The sequence below is a fragment of the Amblyraja radiata genome, chromosome 32, assembly GCF_010909765.2.
Source record: "Amblyraja radiata isolate CabotCenter1 chromosome 32, sAmbRad1.1.pri, whole genome shotgun sequence".
NCBI lineage: Eukaryota > Metazoa > Chordata > Chondrichthyes > Rajiformes > Rajidae > Amblyraja > Amblyraja radiata.
The window spans coordinates 15,639,820-15,655,342 of NC_045987.1; the positions used below are offsets into that span (position 1 = coordinate 15,639,820).

At 44.2% G+C, this 15,523-nt stretch overlaps 1 protein-coding gene across 4 annotated transcripts in view; it reads right to left on the reverse strand.

The window, feature by feature from the left end:
• Nucleotides 1-14,405, reverse strand: part of LOC116990755 — a 49,027-nt gene extending 34,622 nt beyond the window's left edge. The window contains exons 1-2 of one of the 4 annotated variants that reach the window (XM_033048695.1): nucleotides 14,342-14,405; nucleotides 13,210-13,408 (exon numbers count right to left, since the gene is read on the reverse strand). The gene's annotated coding sequence lies outside the window, so the exon portion shown is untranslated. Of the gene's footprint in view, nucleotides 1-5,433; nucleotides 5,611-11,433; nucleotides 11,506-13,209; nucleotides 13,564-14,341 lie in introns of those variants that run through there. The other 3 variants (XM_033048697.1, XM_033048698.1, XM_033048696.1) reach the window with 3 other exon arrangements.
• Between the last annotated feature and the right edge of the window lie 1,118 nt (nucleotides 14,406-15,523).

Consider the following 15,523-nt stretch of genomic DNA (forward strand, 5'->3'; position numbering starts at 1 on the left):
CGCGAGCATTGCCACTTTCATTTCACTGCACATCTCGTATGTGTATGTGACAAATAAACTTGACTTGACTTGACTTGACTTGACTTGATTTTCTCAGTTTACCACTGAGTGCTCTAGTTTCCTGCAACATCCCAAATGCAGGCAGCTTGGGAGGCTACTCTGTCAATCCCCCCCCCCCCCCCCCCCCCCCCCCCCACATGCGCGGTGGACAGTTGACGGGAAGAATAAAATTGGTTATGGATGATTTGTATAAATGGATGGTTGTCATGCTCGGGCTAAAGGACGTGATTCCGCCTATTGCACTATGACTTTAAAAGACCCATGTACTGTAGCCCAGTCAATGTTACAAAATATTTGTAAATATCTGAGCACTTATGCTGAAATAGGTTAACCAGCAGCTTAATCGCTATGGTCACAAAATTGTATCTTTAGGCAACATCCCGGGCTCGTCCACTCTAAGTGCAGAGTGTGTGACCTCTTGCTGGTAGAACAGGGCTGACAGGAGAGGTGATACGTTGGTACACAGCTCTGAGCACATCCTCAGCATTGACTCCGCATGCCATGAAATCTCAAGACAATGAATCAAACATGGACTTGGAAACTTACTGCCCGCCCCCACAGTGGATGATCACTTATTGCCCTCTCATGTCTGATGAATCAGAACTCCTCCATCTTGAACACTACTTGGAAGAAATATTGTGAGTAGGGAAGGACAGAGAATAGAGTTTATGGCACCACCACTGACCATGCTGGCTGCATGATGAAGGGTAGAGCTGCCAGATTGACCCATAGCAGGTCCAAAAAGAAAAGAGAAGAGCCTTTGATCTCATCCTCACCAATATACCTTTTGCAGACAGCAATATTGTTGGGAATGACGACCACCAGCCTTTGTTGAGATGGTCCGACCAAAATTGTTTATCCAAAAGGCAGTGCGGATTTAGTAACAGCAGACTTGTATTCTGCCATAATCTGGTGATCTGCTCTGTTCCTCACTCAGCCGTTATCATCTGGATGAAGGGGAGGAGCGGGGTGGGTGTGGTTAGAGGGCAGCTAACCATTGTGCAATGAGGAGTGAAGAAACTCACGTGAGAAACATCTCCAGGTTCACCTAACAATGAAGACCATCATTGAAATGGCCGCTCAACAGCTATGGATGGGCTGCCATGTTATCAGCTCTTACAAGGTGAAATAGGGTAGCATAGGTGGCAATAATGCATCACTTAGAACATAGAACAGTAGAGCACAGGAACAGGTCCCAAGGCCCACGATGTCCATGCTGAGCATGATGTCAGTTTAAACTAATCTCATCTGCCTGCATGTGATCCATGTCCATGCATTACCTGCATATCCTTGTGCTTATCTAAACATCCTGGCAGCACATTCCAGGTGCCAGCGCTCTCTGTGCAAAATAATATGCATTGTACATTTCCTTTAAACTTTATCCCTCTCGTCTGAAAGCTATTCCTTTAGTTTTTGACATTTCCAACCTAGGACAAAGGTTCTGACAGTTTACACTATCTGTGCCTCCCGTAATTTTGTAAAACTCAGATCGACTCTCGGTCTCTGACATTCCAGAGTAAACAATTCAAGTTAGAGCTCAATAACCTCAACGCCTTCAATGCACGCTTGAAAAGGGAGAACAATAACACACATGAGTCCTCATGGCCCCTGACCACCCTGTGGCCTCAGTCTCCGAGGCCGACATCAGAGCTTTGTTCAAGAGGGTGAATCCATGCAGTGTCCAACCCAGGATGTGAAACTGACCGAGTGCTATAGACTCGGTATGGACCAACTGGCTGGATTATTCAAGGACATCTTCAACCTCTCACTTCTGCAGTCATAGGTTCCCATCTGCTTCAAAAGGGCATCTGTTATACGCGCGCCTCAATGACTACCATCTGGTCGCACTTACATCCAATGCATTGAAAAGCATCGAAGGATTGGTAGTGGCACAAATCAACTCTTGTCTCTGAAATGACTGGATCCTCTTCAATTTGTCTATCACCACAACATTGGATCGCAATGATCTCGCAACTTACCTCACTGTGGCCCTTCAACTTTTGTATCTTCATTTTCTCTGTAACTGTAACATTATAATGCGGTGACGCTACACTGTATTCTGCACTCTGGTATTTTTCTCTTTGCACCACCTGCTATACTTCTGTGATGGCTTGATAGTATCGGATGATTTGACTGAGCTGCAGGCAAACAAAGCTTTTCACTGTACGCATGATAATAATAAACCAATATCAATACCATTACCCACATGCCAGCGATGCTGCTGCAAACACGACTTTCACTGTAACCGTACCTCACTGAACTTGTGTATATTATGACAAACATTAGAACAACAAAATCACATTCAGCTATTGTAAGACTGATCACAAAGACCATGAACTGAATCAGGAAGGTAAACCTGCTCAGGCAGACCTGCTACCTTCAGCAATGAATTACAGGAAACAATTACACATTAAACAGAAATGAATGGCTCCAATTATATCCTCAGCAATAAAAGAGCACAGTAAATGCATACCAAAGGCAAGACTAAAATGCTGCAACCACCATTGACCAGAGAAACACGATATAAACGCAAATAAGCCTTTCAAGGTTTAATGTCTATTCTGCTGTTTCATGGTCATGGTCGATCTTAATCTCTGTGTCACTTTCCTGTACTGTCCTATATTCTTCGATTTTCCTAATATTTGTCATATAAAGTCATAATATCATACAGCACAGAAACAAGCTCGTCGTCCCAACTTGCACATGCCGACCACAATGCCCCATATACTAATCCTGCATTTGGCCCACGTCCCTCTAAACCTTTCCCATCCATGTACTTGTCTAAATTTATTTTAAATGTTGTTATAGTACCTGCCTCAACTACCTCCCTCGTCAGCTCGTTCCATATGCCCACTACCCTCTGTGTCAGGTTCCGATTGAATTTTCCCCCTCTCATCTTAAACCTATGTCATCTGGTTCTTGATTCCCCTACTCTGGGTCAAAGACTCTGTGCATTTACACGATCTATTCCCCTCATGATCTTATACACTTCTATAAGATCCTAGCCTGCCCAACCTCTCCCTATAGTTCAGGCCCTCGAGTCCCAGCAATATTCTCATAAATCTTCTCTGCACTTCTTCTAGTTTAACAACATCTTTCCTCTAGAAGGTTGACCAAAATTGAACACAGTTCGGCCTCTTGTACAACTGTAGCATAACAATCCAACTTCTACACTTAGTACCCGGACTGAAGAAGGCCAATGTGCCACAAGCCTTCTTGACCATCCTATCTACCCGTGAAGCCATTTTCAGGGAACTACGTGCCTGCACTCCTAGATCCCTCTGCTCTACACTCTCCAGGGCCCAATCATTCACTGTGAATGTCCTCCCCTGGTTTGACTACCCAAAATGCAGCACCTCGCACTTATCTGCATTAAACTTCATCAAATGTTCCTCAGCCCACTTGCCCAACTGATCAAGTGCTGCTGTAAATTTTGATAACCATCTTCACTATCTACATTACCACCCACTTTCGTGGCATCTGCAAACTTATGCCCCTGTCCCGCTTAGGAAACCTGAACGGAAACATCTGGAGACTTTGCGCCCCACCCAAGGTTTCCGTGCGGTTCCCGGAGGTTTCTGTCAGTCTCCCTACCTGCTTCCACTACCTGCAACCTCTGGCAACCACCTGCAACCTCCGGGAACCACACGGAAACCTTGGGTGGGGCGCAAAGTCTCCAGAGGTTTCCGTTCAGGTTTCCTAAGTGGGACAGGGGCATAACTAACCATGCCTTGTACATTCTCCTCCAAATTGTTGATGTAAACCACAGATAGCAATGGGCCCAGCACTGATCCCTGAGTCACCGCACTAGTCACTTCCCTTCAGTACAAAAAACAATCTTCCACCATCACCCTCTGCTTCCTTCCATGAAGCCAATTCTCTATCCAGTCGGCTAGCTCTCCCTGGATCCCATGCGTCTAACCTTCCAGAGCAGACGACCATATGGAACCTTATCAAATGCCTTGCTGAAGTCCATATATACATTTACAGCTTTACCCTAGTTAAGTTTCTTGGTTACTTCTTCAAAAATCTCTATCAGATTCATAGGACATGATCTCCCATGTATAAAACCATGCTGACTATCCCTAATCAGCCCCTTTATAATCAAAATGCATTTATATCTTATCCCTCCAGAATCCCTCTCCATTAACTTGCCAACCAAAGGCTCACTGGTCTATAGATCCTAGGCTTTAACTTGCAGCCCTTCGTAAATATAGAGCACAACATTAACCCTCCAGTCTTCTGACACCTCACCCATGTCAAATGATGGTTCATATATTTCAGATCTTATTTCCTTGTTCCTATCTGAAGTTGCATAGGCCTAAGGACTGAGATCCTTCCAGCTGCAGTGCTGAAAGCTTGCATTCAGTGACTCCCCCTCAACTTTACTGAATGTGAACCATCAGAGCACTTGTCCTCCAAGCTTAAAGATAATAATAATAATAATAAATTTTATTTATGGGCGCCTTTCAAGAGTCTCAAGGACACCTTACAAAAATTTAGCAGGTAGAGGAAAAACATGTAAGGGGAATGAAATAAATAGTAGAGACATGACTAGTACACAAAGTAAAGACAGAATTCAATTCAAAACACAATATGAGGCAATTAATGCACAGATGAAAAGGGAGGGGGACGTGGGGCTAAGGATAGGCAGAGGTGAAGAGATGGGTCTTGAGGCGGGACTGGAAGGGTGAGGGACACGGAATCAGTTGGGGGAGGGAGTTCCAGAGCCTGGGAGCTGCCCTGGAGAAGGCTCTGTCCCCAAAACTGCGGAGGTTGGACTTGTGGATGGAGAGGAGACCGGCTGATGTGGATCTGAGGGACCGTGAGGGTTGGTATGGGGAGAGGAGGTCAGTGAGATATGGGGGGGCCAGATGGTGGAGGGCTTTGTAGGTGAGGATAAGGATTTTGTAGGTGATCCGGTGGGAGATGGGAAGCCAGTGAAGTTGTTTGAGGACTGGAGTGATGTGATGCCAGGATTTGGTGTGGGTGATGAGTCGGGCGGCTGCGTTCTGGACCAGTTGGAGTCGGTTGATGTAGGTGGAGCTGACTATTCAAACCTCACACTGATAATTTGAGGGTGATCTAGACCGATACATCAGTGCAATATCTGATCACACATTGCTCTCACTTCTAATAATACCGCTGACGGAAGAAGTTGTCACACATGATCAAAGCTGTATGGGCTTCACAGGAAAAGTATCGCAATTCATCTGAATCTTAGGGCGAGTGAAATTGTCAGCGTTGAGTTTCGTGGAACAAGAATCAATCATTTCCTGTGTGACCGGCAGTGAAAAGGTAACTGGTCTTTCATAAAAGCTGTGGCAGAACTCAAAACAGCGTAAGAAGAGCAGACAAATGAGAAAGACTTACATTTGGGAAGCCCCTTTCACAGCTCCACAATGCCCCCAACTTGTCTAACGGCCATGTCGAACTTCTGAAACGTGGAGAAAAAAAATAGCAGGATCCCACAAGCAGCAGCCTGATCGTACGCAGGCAACTGCATAGAAATTCAACAGAATAACACTGTCCTCCAGATGGACACAAAGTGCTGGAGTTATGCCCCTGTCCCACTTAGGAAACCTGAACGGAAACCTCTGGAGACTTTGCGCCCCACCCAAGGTTTTCGTGCGGTTCCTGGAGGTTGCCGGAGGTTGCAGGTAGTGGAAGCAGGTAGGGAGACTGACAAAAACCTCCGGGAACCGCACGGAAACCTTGGGTGGGGCGCAAAGTCTCCAGAGGTTTCCATTCAGGTTTCCTAAGTGGGACAGGGGCATAACTCGGTGGGTCAGGCAATATCTCTGGAGAAAAAGGATCTGGGACCTTTCGGATCGGACCCTTCTTCAGACTTCATCCTTTTTCTCCAGAGATGTTGCCTGACCCGCTGAGTTACTCCAGCACTTATTCTACCTTCGGTAGAAACCAGCACTTGCAGCTCCTTTCTGCACAATACTGTCCCCCACACTGTTACTCATTTGAAAATCATTGTCCTTCCTTAAAATGATATTGATCGCTTCTAGAATGAAAACGGAAAATGCTGGATCAGGCAGCATCTTTTTTAGATTTAGTTTCAGAGATACGGCGCGGAAGCAGGTTCTTCGACCTACTGAGTCCACAGCAACCAACGATCCTGTACACTAACACTATCCTACAAACTAGGGACAATTTACAATTTACAGAAGTCAAATTAACCTACAAACCTGCATGTCTTTGGAATGTGGGAGAAAACTGGAGCACCCAGGGAATACCTACACGGTCACGAGGAACATGTACAAGCTCTATGCTGTGGAGTAAAACAGACTACATTTAAGGAAATAACCTATAAGATCTCTTGATGCAAGACCATTAATCTGAAATATAACCCCCCTTTCTGTCTCTATAACTGCTTCCTGATCTGCTGAGTCCATCCAAGATTTTCCAATTTTATTTCAGATTTCCTGTGTCTGCATGGTTTTGGTGTTCAATGATCTCCTACATGACACAGAAAGAGACCATTCAACCAATCATGTTCATGCTGGCTCCCAGCAGAATGACACCATCAGCCTCCATATAACCATATAACAATTACAACACGGAAACAGGCCATCTCGGCCCTTCTAGTCCGTGCCGAACACTTATTCTCCCCTAGTCCCATATACCTGCACTCAGACCATAACCCTCCATTCCTTTCCTGTCCATATAACTATCCAATTTATTTTTAAATTATAAAATCGAACCTGCCTCCACCACCTCCACTGGAAGCTCATTCCACACAGCTACCACTCTCTGAGTAAAGAAGTTCCCCCTCATGTTACCCCTAAACTTCTGTTCCTTAATTCTCAAGTCATGTCCTCTTGTTTGAATCTTCCCTACTCTCAGTGGGAAAAGCTTATCCATGTCAACTCTGTCTATCCCTCTCATCATTTTAAAGACCTCTATCAAGTCCCCCCTTAACCTTCTGCGCTCCAAAGAATAAAGACCTAACTTGTTCAACCTTTCTTTGTAACTTAGTTGCTGAAACCCAGGCAACATTCTAGTAAATCTCCTCTGTACTCTCTCTATTTTGTTGACATCCTTCCTATAATTAGGCGACCAAAATTGTACACCATACTCCAGAATTGGCCTCACCAATGCCTTGTACAATTTTAACATTACATCCCAACTTCTATACTCAATGCTCTGATTTATAAAGGCCAGCACACCAAAAGCTTTCTTTACCACCCTATCTACATGAGATTCCACCTTCAGGGAACTGTGCACAGTTATTCCTAGATCCCTCTGTTCAACTGCATTCCTCAATTCACTACCATTTACCATGTATGTCCTATTTTGATTTGTCCTGCCAAGATGTAGCACCTCACACTTATCAGCATTAAACTCCATCTGCCATCTTTCAGCCCACTCTTCCAAATGGCCTAAATCTCTCTGTAGACTTTGAAAATCTACTTCATTATCCACAACGCCACCTATCTTAGTATCATCTGCATACTTACTAATCCAATTTACCACACCATCATCCAGATCATTGATGTACATGACAAACAACAGTGGACCCAACACAGATCCCTGTGGCACCCCACTAGTCACTGGCCTCCAACCTGACAAACAGCCATCCACCATTACTCTCTGGCATCTCCCATTCAGCCACTGTTGAATCCATCTTGCTACTCAACCATTAATACCCAACAATTGAACCTTCTTAACCAACCTTCCATGCGGAACCTTGTCAAAGGCCTTACTGAAGTCCATATATACAACATCCACTGCTTTACCCTCATCAATTTCCCGAGTAACCTCATTCTCTGTCGCCTTATGATAGAGACAGCATTGAAACAGGCCCTTCGGCCCACCGAGTCCATGTCAACCACTCACATTATAATGTCACCCGTTCATATTAGTTCTATATTATTCCACTTTCTCATTGACTCCCCATGCACTTGGGGCAATTTACAGAGGCCAATTAACCTACAAACCTGCGCGTTTTTTGGGATGTCGGAGGAAACATTTTCCTGCCATCTCCCCACAACCTTTCACACCCTCACTACTCAAGAACCTGTTAATCTCCACTTTAAAAATACCTAATGACTTGGCCTCCACAAACGGCAATGAATTGAATTACGTAGATTCATCACACCCTAACAAAAATTCTTCCTCATCTCCTTTCTAAAGGTACATCCTTTTATTCAGACGCTGTGTTCTCTGGTCCATGACTCTCCCACAGCTGGAGACCTCCAGTCTCTTCAGGCCTTTGATCGTTTGGTAAGTTTCAATGAGATCTACCTCTCATCCTTCTAGAGTCCTGCGAGTATAGGCCAAGAGCCATCAAACGCGCAACTTACCTTAACCCAATCATCACCAGGCTCCAATGCCAACACATCCCTCCTCAGAAATGGGGCCCAAAACTGCTCACAATGTTCCAAATGCGATCAGACCAGTGCCTTATAAACCCTTAGCATTACAGCCCTGTTTTATATTCTAGTCCTCTCAAAATGAATGCTAATATTGCATTTGCCTTCCTTACTACCGATTAAACTTGCAAATTTACCTTTTGGGAATACTGCAGCAGCACTCCCAAGTCCCTTTGCACCTCTGTTTTCTGAATCCTCTCCCTATTTAGAAAATAGTCTACGCCTTTATTCCTACTGTTAATGAGCAAGACCGCACACTTTGCTATGGCTGTATTCCATCTGCCACTTCTTTACCCACTCTCCCAACCCGTCCAAGTCCTTCTGTAAACTCCCTGCTTTCTCTACACTACCTGCCCCTCCACCTATCTTTATATCAGCCGCAAACCTGGCCACAAAGCCTTCATTTCCGTCATCCAAATCATTAACCTACAATGTGAAGAGCAGAGGCCCCAACACCGACCCCTGCGGAACTCCATTAGTCAACGTCAGTCAACCAGAAAAAGCCCCCTTTATTCCCACTCTTTGTCTTTTACCATTCAACCAATCTTATATCCAAACTAGTTTCTTCCCTCCAATACAATGGGATCTCATCTTGTTTAACAGCTTCACATGTGGCACCTTATCAAAGGCCTTCTGAAGATCCAAGTAAACAATATCCATCGACCTTCCTTTGTCTATCCTGCTATTATCTTCCTCGAAGAATTCCGACAGATTTGTGGCAAGATCTCCCCTTCATTCTACTAGCTGTGGCATGGTGCCATCCCAATTCCCTGGATATGCCCTGTTAGCGGAGCAGTACTGGGTAACGTAGTGACTGTTGCTGTGGCAACTCTCACTACTGGATATTCTCAGAGTAACATGGTTTCTCCAGCTCAATGCCAGACAGGAAGCTGCTTTAAAGTGGATTCCTCACTTTCATCCCAAAGGCGCCCATCACCACCCACTGGATTTTGCTCCTGAATCCCAGATCTGCTTCCTCTCGCTGGAACCTGTCATTCCTCTCATGAATAGGAAAATGGAGGACATTCTGTTCAGAGTTAGTGTGTCTGGTCCATGACCCTTCATCAGAATGGAGCATTTTCATCAGGGAGTTGGGGCCGCTACTCTTCACATTGTATGGTAATGATTTTGGTTGCAGAGAAGATGGGGGAGGGGGGATAACAGGAATCATAGGGATTATCTCCTATAGGGTGAGACCAATGGGTGGATGCAGTAGATGGGAGGCTGGTCTGTTCATTTCTCTGTGTTACATGTTGCTCTGGGCCATGGGACATGACCAGCAGGTCAGGAAGAACTAATGGAGAGAGAAAAAACTCGGCTAAAATCACTGATGGACGCCTCGAGAAATGACCAGTCCTGATATGAACAGAAAGAAATCTACGGAGTGTTCCCAGTATTTTATGTTTTCATTACAGTTTTACAGCATCATCAACATTGTTGTTTTTCATTTGCTGTAATTCCTGTCACTAATCGACAGATTGTCATTCTCTGATATATCTGCTGCATTGATTCTAATGGTTCTGTTTAGTTTAGTTTAGAGATACAGCATGGAAACAGGACCTTCGGCCCACCAAGTCCACGCTGACCTTCGATCAACTATCAACACATTAGTTCCATGTTATCCCACTGCCTACACACCAGGGGCAATTTTACAGAGAGTAATTAACTTACAGTTAATTTATAGCTTTGTGATGAAAGGTCTCGACCCGAAACGTCACCCATTCCTTCTCTCCAGACATGCTGCCTGCCCCGCTGAGTTACTCCAGCTTTTTGTGTCTATCTTCGGTTTAAACCAGCATCTGCAGTTCCTTCCTACACAACTTACAAAGCAGCGCATCTTTGAGATGTGGAAGAAACTGGAGCACATGAAGTAAACTCGCGTGGTCACAGGGAGAACATGCAAACTCCACGCAGACAGCACCTGAGGTCAGGATCGAAGCCGGGTTCTCTGGCGTTGTGAGGCAGCAGCTCTACCAGCTGTGCCACTGTGCTGGTTCTGAGTTTTGTTTTTTACGATTCCTTCCCCAACATCACATATAGTGTCTTTAAATTGCTGTTGCAGCTCCTAGACTGTGGAACAGCATCCCTTTTCCCATCAGAACTGCCCTCTCCATCGACTCCTTTAAGTCGAGACTTAAAACTCATCTCTACTCCCAAGCCTTTCTTGATGTCCTCTGAGCGAGGGTTATATGTATGTAGTGATGTTTGTATTTAATCTATGAACCACTGTTGTATAGTGTTAGTACCTCCACCAATGTAAAGCACTTTGGCCAACGAGAGTTGTTTTTTAAATGTGCTACATAAATAAAAGTAACTTGACTTGACTTGACTAAATGGCTGCGATTTGATGCCCTTTTCCACCACCCAAACCCCACCACAACACAGGCTCAGTCAGGTTTGTGATGGTCACGTCAACACAGTGCAGGAAAGGGATGCTGAGTACCAGGTGGTGGTGCCTGGTAGCTGGGGTTTGCAGCAGGAAAGGCTATGGCCATACTGCCACTGGTGAGAGCTACTGCCTACTGAAGGCAAATGGACATCTTCAGCTCATTCATTTTATGGGGTTAGAGAGGAAAAAACGGCATTTTCTTGGATATTGGACTGAATTCCTCTGTGGTTTTTCAAGAACATGCTTTGCACATTTTTTTTTTACAAACCACATAGTTTGATGAAAAGTCTAAAAGGCCTTCCGGCACCTTGAAGGAAGCAGTATTACATCAGCATTACAGTGAACTGACAGCTTAGATTCCAACACTACAAAAATCCACAACTGCTTCAAAATGAGTTTTAATAAACTTTGTTTAAAATGTAACATTTTGTGTTATAAATGCATGCCATGTTATAGTTCAATCTCTAATACAATAAGCTCCTGTTTTACCTTTGTTATAAATGTTATCATTATAAACATATCTTATAATAAAGTCATTTCCAATTAATCCCTTGTATAACAAAGCATCAATATAGAGAAACATCTTTACAAACTTACTGCACTTGAAGATTCCTCTGATGAGCTATTTGCCATTCCACAATGCAAATTTCACTGTGTTGCTTGTCCTTATCTCTCTTACAGCTAATGTGGAACTTCACCCCACCCTATGTGCAGTTGTGAGTTACAACTTGTAACCCACGTGAGTGCCCCAGGAACGTCGAGCCTGTAGTTTCACAGTCCCTTGTACTTTCCCAGCCTTACATCAAATTGCCTGTTAAAGGCTATTTCTACCTCCCTTTTGTCCAATGCATTGCAGAAGTATCTACTGTAGATGAGCCCCTGAACTGCCAAAGTACAGAAAGTGCGGGACAACTGTTGAATTCCAGGCACCCTGTACTCTCTGTGACAGAGAACTCCCCCTCCCACCTGAAGCGATGCCCTTTTTGTTTGACATTTCCACCCTGGGTAAAAGACCCTAACAATCCACCCTATCTGTGCCCCTCATGATTTTATAAATTTTGACCGAGTCATAGATCTCAGACTAATCCAGGTTACACACTTCATTTGTTTTACCCATAATATTTCTTGCATTGAAATAAATACACGTCAGCCAATCAGTCCCATTGTTAATAACCAAGCACTGCCTGTTTATTCCATTACATTCACTCGACCTAACATCTAGCTTTCCCTCATTTTTCCACTTGCTGACTTATTACACTGGTTTGTGCAGCCCTGCCACTCTAGTTGATACACTCCCGAGTAACACCAGTGAACCACCCTGCGAGGATATTGGTTCCCCTCCAGTTTAGAGGATATTGGTTCCACTCCATCCATATCTCTATGCTTCCCTCTCCCCTGACCCTCAGTCTGAAGAAGGATCTTGACCCGAAACGTCACCCATTCTTTTTATCCAGAGATGCTACCTGTCCCGCTGAGTTACTCCAGCATTTTGTGTACATCATCCTGGAACCTTGCTCACAACCACAAAAACGTCTGTCATCCCCCCCCCCCCCACCCACTCCTCTACCACGACCCCTCACCTTGACTTTGACCTATTGTGCAACTTATTCTTTCACTCTCTGATGAAAGGTCTTCGATTTGAAACGTTAACTTTTGTTTCTCTTTCCACAGATGCTGCCTGACCTGCTGAGTCTTTCGAACATGGTGGGGCAGCGGTAGAGCTACTGCCTTGCAGCACCAGAGAACTGAGTTCAATCCTGACTACGGGTGCTTGTGCGTTCCCCCCGTGACCTGTGTGGGTTTTCTCCGAGATCTTCGGTTTCCTCCCACACTTGAAGGACGTACAGGTTTGTAGGTTAATCAGTTTGGTATAAATGTAAAATTGTCCCTACAGTGTGTAGAGTAGTTAATGTGCGGAGATCGCTGGTCGATGCGGACTCGTTGGGCCGAAGGGCCTGTTTCCGCGCTGTATCTCTAAACTAAACTAAAAGTAAGCATTTTCTGTTTTAACTTGAGATTCATAGCATCTGTAGGTCTTTTAATGTATCAGATGAAAGAGCGCGTGAGTTCAGAAATAATGTTAGCAAACCTGTTACTTTGGGGCAAATGGGAAATGTGGAAATGACAGGGAACTAAATGGATGATGAAACTAAGTGGATGATCTCAATGATAAAGAGTTCATTAGCAATACGTTTAATAGGTTGAATACCTTGCTGATATTTCATGTATTAATCTTGCTTTAATTTCAAGCATGCAGGATGACCACAAAGACACTGCAGAGAATGTCTATGACCTTGGACTGACTCCCTTGAAGGAATGGAGAAGCAGGGAGGATATGGACAGTTGGACATATGGGGCAGCAATGTTACGTACCTGTGTCCTGCAGGCATTACTGCGGGCCCTGCTGATACAGGGTACTCTACCATATGTTGTACGGTTGGACTCCTGTATTCTGGCATTACCAGGTACTCCAGCGCTTCTCACTGAGGAAAGGGTTCGGAGATAACAGCCTTGCTCCTGCCACATCCATCATTTATTCACCATTTCAGCAACTGCACAGCACAGTTATCATCTGAAAAATATATCAATGAGATACAAGAAATAAGAACAGCAGCACGAGGAGAGTGAGGGAGATGAGACAGTGGTGGCAGCATCGTATAACACCTCTCCCTGAGAACTCGGGGTTGTCAGTCTGACTTCTCTGCAATGCAGTCTTCGAGCTGCACCAATCTCGAGGCTGCAAATTCTCTCCTCCTCTCTCCACCTTCTCTACCTAGTTTTAAATTGCTGCTTGGAACCTTCTGTTTTACTGACCTGACATCGCCTCACAAGGCTCATTCAGAATTTGCACACATTCCTGTGAAGTGGGTGTAAACATTTTAAACATTAAAAGCACAATGCAGGTCCATCAATCGTGTCCTGCGCTTAACACCAGCTCAGCCTCACGTTTGCCAAGCCCTGTGAATGTCTGTGCATTTCGAGCGTCCAGTCTGAATAATATATTGGGGGTTGACACTTAGTGCGAGGGGGGCGATATATAGCTGCACAGTCCACATGTTCACTCCCATCTATTATCCAGCCACTACCCGTGATGCCGATTGGTTGCCCATTGCTAATGCTTCTTTCCTGCTGTCCAGCTTAGAACTGGGTGTTGTCATAACTTTTGTTCCTAAACTGTGACCCCCTCCAGCTGCACTGATGACCTGCTCTTTAAACTTTAACTCCAGGTCATTTCAGAAATATTTTCAGTAATCTGTCTTTCCCTTGAATCATTATACGGAACCCAAAAGATCTTATGACCACTATTTTGAAGACAAATAAGGAGCTCTTTAGAGAGTCCTGGTCACGTTTGGCATGCAAGCAGCTTTACAAATAATGCCGCATTATTGTATATAAATTGCTCACTGAGTTCCCCTGTATTTCATCAGCAACTACGCTTCAAAACAACTTCAATGGCTGCCAAACATTTACCCGAAAAATGAGCTATACCACATTGTGCACCTACCTGATTCATATTAATGTAGCCACGAGGAACTGCAGATGCTGGAATCTTGATCAAAACACAAAGTGCTGGAGGAACTCAACAGATCAGGCAGGCAACATCTATGGAGGGAATGGACAGACAATGTTTTGGGTTGGAACTCTTGTTCAGACCTTTAGAATTTAAAAGCACAGCTACCAACAGGGGAACAATGGAAGCTGAGGATGTGAAGTGGAGTTGGAATTGGAATACTGCAGAGTGGTAAACTGGAGATGATTTCAGAGATATAGATATAGGTTAAAGCCACACAATCGCCCGAACACAAGAATTTAAATTGGATGATTTTGAACTAGAATCAGTGCTTGAGCTAGGACACAGACAGCACAGTTTTGGATGAGCTGAAGTTTATGGAGAGAGGAATATATGAAGATATTTACTGGAATGCAAGAATTTTTATGCAACCGAAGGGAATAGACATAGAGAATCAATATGTTGAGTCACTAATATAAATTGAGAATTGATGGTCAGATACAGCAAGCAATTAGAAGGCTAATTTTATATTGGCCTCTATTGCGGGGAAAACTGAGAAAAATCGAGGCACCGTTTTTAGATTATATAAGACCCCTTTGAGGAGACATCTGGAATAATGACTACAGATCTGGTCTCTCCACTGAAAGAGAGATATACTTCTGATGGGAGTGCGGCAAAGATTGCAACCTGGGATGGGGGGTTTGCCAAGTGAGAACAGCTTAAACAGTTTGTGCTCACCAGAGTTTAGGAGAATGACAGGTGGTCTCACGTAAAATTACAGAAATGTCCAGTGGCTTGACAGGGTAGATGTGTCTGTGCTGTCTACAACCAAATATCCCAATAAGTGGTCTGTCATCCTGGATAGAGATAAGCAGAAATATATTCGTTGAGAAGGTAGTGAATCTTTGGAATCCATTACCCAAGGGAACGCGGTGGGTTGAGTCAAGGAGTTTGTTCAAGCAGTGATCTATTGATTTTGAGATAGAAATTACTATTAACACAAAGTACTTGTGCTATAACACCAGGATAAGCGCTGAAGCAAGGAAACCAAGCCCAAAGCCAAAGTAGTATCCAAACGCTTGTACACACTTATGGTAGAGGACAATAACTAACTTCAAATCCAATAGTAAGCTATCTACATGCTAACAAGCACATAAAAAACTAATCATGTAGATG